We start from the raw sequence: 3,553 nt of genomic DNA, 5'->3' as shown, positions 1-3,553 counted from the left end.
CATTAGTATAGAATTTTTTTTTTGAACTAGTGCGCCTATCCAAACATACTAATGGCGCATCCTGCCCAAGTGCGCCATTAGTAGTTGTAACTACTAATGGCGCACCAGGCAGTGGGTGCGCCATTAGTATAGGATTTTTTTTTGAACTAGTGCGCCTATCCAAACATACTAATGGCGCATCCTGCCCAAGTGCGCCATTAGTAGTTGTAAGTACTAATGGCGCACCATGCAAGAGGTGCGCCATTAGTAAGTGGGCAGCAACAAGATATTTGGGACAGCCTCTCCTAGCCACACACTCACTTTCTCCCCACTTCATTCTCTCCACCTCCTCCTTGTCTCGGGTGCCTCCTCTTTTTCACCTCATTTCCACCATAGATTCATTCAAATTAAGTGGTTAAATTACCTTGTTTTAATAGGTAAGTAAGGGGGGAAGCTATATTTAGGTTGTTCTCCTTACAACAATGTGCACATGCACTTTTTACGGCCTAGCTAGATCTATGTATGTTCGTGGTGTTGCATATGTTTGTGGTGTTGCATATGTGTTTGTGTTTGGAGGTGTAGCGGTATTTGATATGCGATAGTTGCCAATATTTTGCCAGAATGTTGATTCATTTCCGTTTCGGCGAGAATTTTGGCATTAAGCATTCTTTTTGGTCCTATTTTTAGGGAAGGTCATGCCAAATTTTTGTTTGGTTCTAAAATATCGTTTTGCTCTACCCCGCAGGCGACCATGGTCCGCACGATGACCGAAGGCATCGTGAATAGGTTTTTGAGGTCCGCGAAGGCCGAGATGCTTCAAAAGAACGAGACGGAGATAAGATGTCCGTGTCGAAGATGCAAGCTGAAGAGCCTTATTGCGGACCCGGATTCCGGGCAGGTGCGGGACCACCTGTTGTTGCATGGTTTCATGGATGGCTATCGGTGGCAAGGTGATGAAGATGACTACGAAGTCGTCCATGCGGGCCGGGCAAGAAATGAGGAAGGGCAGCAAGACAACCACCACGGCTCGGGCGGGCGAGAAGACGAAGAATCCCCAGGAGATGATCACGACTGTGATGCTGTACACAGTCATCATGTAGAAGATGCAGGACATGATGATGAGGAAGATGCCGGAGCAGGCGACGGGCATGATCATGAAGATGATGATGCCGGCGGAGCAGACGACGCTGGACCATCGATGGGCTGGGTGCAGGACCCTCATATTCAAGAGCTGCTTCTCAAGCAGACGGATAACGCAAGAGCTGCCGCCCGAGAGAAAGCCAAGATGGATCAACTTGAGTTAGACGCGGTTACTCCATTGTATGAAGGATGCAGGCCCGAGGATACCCGCCTGAAAGTAACGCTCATGGCCCTGGAGATGAAGGTAAAACACAAAATGACCGACGCATGCTTCGACGAGAACATGTCATTCTGGCACGAACGTCTTCCCACGGGGAACAAGTGCCCGACCAGTTTGGAGGAGGCGAAGAAAATCGTGTGTCCTCTGGATTTACTGCACGTGAAATACCATGTGTGCATGAACAATTGCATCATTTATCGGGACGAGCACGCGGAGTCTACAATATGTCCGGTGTGCGGTGTCACTCGATACAAGAAGAGGAAGAAAGCTCCTCGAAAAGTGGTGTGGTACTTTCCGATCACTCCTCGTCTGCAGCGGTATTTCGCGGATCCTAAGGTAGCAAAGCTCCTACGTTGGCACGCGGATAGGGAGGAGAAGAAGCGAGAAGATGACGCAAATGATCCGGAGATAGATAAAAAAGACAAGATGCTGAGTCACCCTAAGGATGCGAGCCAGTGGCAAGCATTGAACTTCGAATACCCAGAATTTGGGAACGATCCAAGGAACATCGTGCTGGGCGCGAGCACCGATGGAGTCAATCCGTTTGGCAGCCAGAGAAGCACACATAGCACCTGGCCTGTGTTTGTGTGGATGTACAACCTTCCCCCCTGGTTGTGCATGAAGAGGAAGTACATTCACATGAGTATGCTAATTGAAGGGCCGAAACAACCAGGGAACGACATCAATCTATATCTGGGGCTGCTGAAAGAGGAGCTTGACACGCTGTGGAAAACGCCAGCCAATACGTGGGACGCCGTAGAGAAAGAATATTTCCCTATGAGAGCCGCACTGCTCACGACGGTGCACGACTATCTCGGTTACGGATATCTTGCGGGGCAGGTAGTCCACGGATTTTCTGGATGCGCAAGGTGCATGGATGACACAACGTATCGCCAGCTAGATAGAGATCCCGGGTCTTCGAAAACCGTGTTCATGGGACATCGAAGGTGGCTTCGCGACGATGACCCGTGGAGGAAACGCAAGGATCTGTTCGATGGTGAAACCAAACCCCGAAAACGCCCGTGTACGAGGAGCGGCGAGGAAATAGACAAGCTATTGAAAAATTGGAAAGACTGCCCACTGCCGGGAAAGAAGCAAAAGGCGCCAGAGCCGGAAAAGAAGCGAAAGGCGCCAGAGCCGCTGCTGAAGGTATGGAAAACGAGGTCTGTTTTCTGGGACTTGCCGTACTGGAAGATCCACCGTGTGCCTCACAGCCTTGATGTCATGCATATCACGAAGAACGTGTGCGAGAGTCTGCTTGGTACCCTGCTCAACATGCCAGAGAGGACCAAAGATGGGCCGAAAGCAAGGGCAGACTTGAAATCAATGGGCATCAGGCAGGAGCTTCACGCTATATATGATGATGATGATGATGATGATGATGATGATGATGATGATGATGAGGCGAAGCAGGACACAGAAAGTCGTCGCAAAGGCAAAAAGGCCAAGAAGACCGGAAATGACTACCCTCCCGCGTGCTTCACTCTAAGTCAGGAGGAGATCGAGCAGTTTTTCACCTGCCTCCTAGGAGTAAAACTTCCTTACGGTTACGCGGGGAAGATAAGCAGATACCTAGACCCAGCGAAGCAGAAGTTCAGCGGGATGAAGTCTCACGACTGTCACGTGCTGATGACGCAGATACTTCCAGTTGCAATCCGTGGGATCATGGACGCGCACGTCCGTGAAACGCTATTTGGCCTATGAAACTTCTTCGACGTCATCTCTCGGAAGTCGATTGGCGTGAGGCAACTCAGAAGGCTACAGGAAGAGATCGTGGTGATACTATGCGAGCTTGAGATGTACTTCCCGCCCGCATTCTTCGACGTTACGGTGCATCTGTTGGTCCATATAGTGGAGGATATCATCCAACTCGGGCTGACGTTCCTGCACAGCATGATGCCGTTCGAAAGGATGAATGGTGTCATCAAAGGATACGTTCGCAACATGTCACGTCCAGAAGGAAGCATAGCCAGGGGCTTTCTGACCGAAGAGTGCATCTCCTACTGCACGAATTATCTAGGCATCAAGAACCCCGTTGGTCTGCCCGTCAACAGGCACCTCGGCAGGCTCGCTGGATGGGGTCACCGTGAGGGTCGCCGCGAAATGCATGTCGACTTCGAGGGTCGACTCGCCGACTTTGAAAGAGCAAACCTAGTCGCGCTACAACACATAGACGTGGTCGATCCTTGGTTGGTAGAGCACAAAACCTTTATT

This window comes from Triticum aestivum, chromosome 2B (genome assembly GCF_018294505.1).
Source record: "Triticum aestivum cultivar Chinese Spring chromosome 2B, IWGSC CS RefSeq v2.1, whole genome shotgun sequence".
Lineage (NCBI taxonomy): Eukaryota > Viridiplantae > Streptophyta > Magnoliopsida > Poales > Poaceae > Triticum > Triticum aestivum.
The sequence above is the reverse complement of the archived record's forward strand: the minus strand, read 5'-3'. Positions refer to the sequence as shown.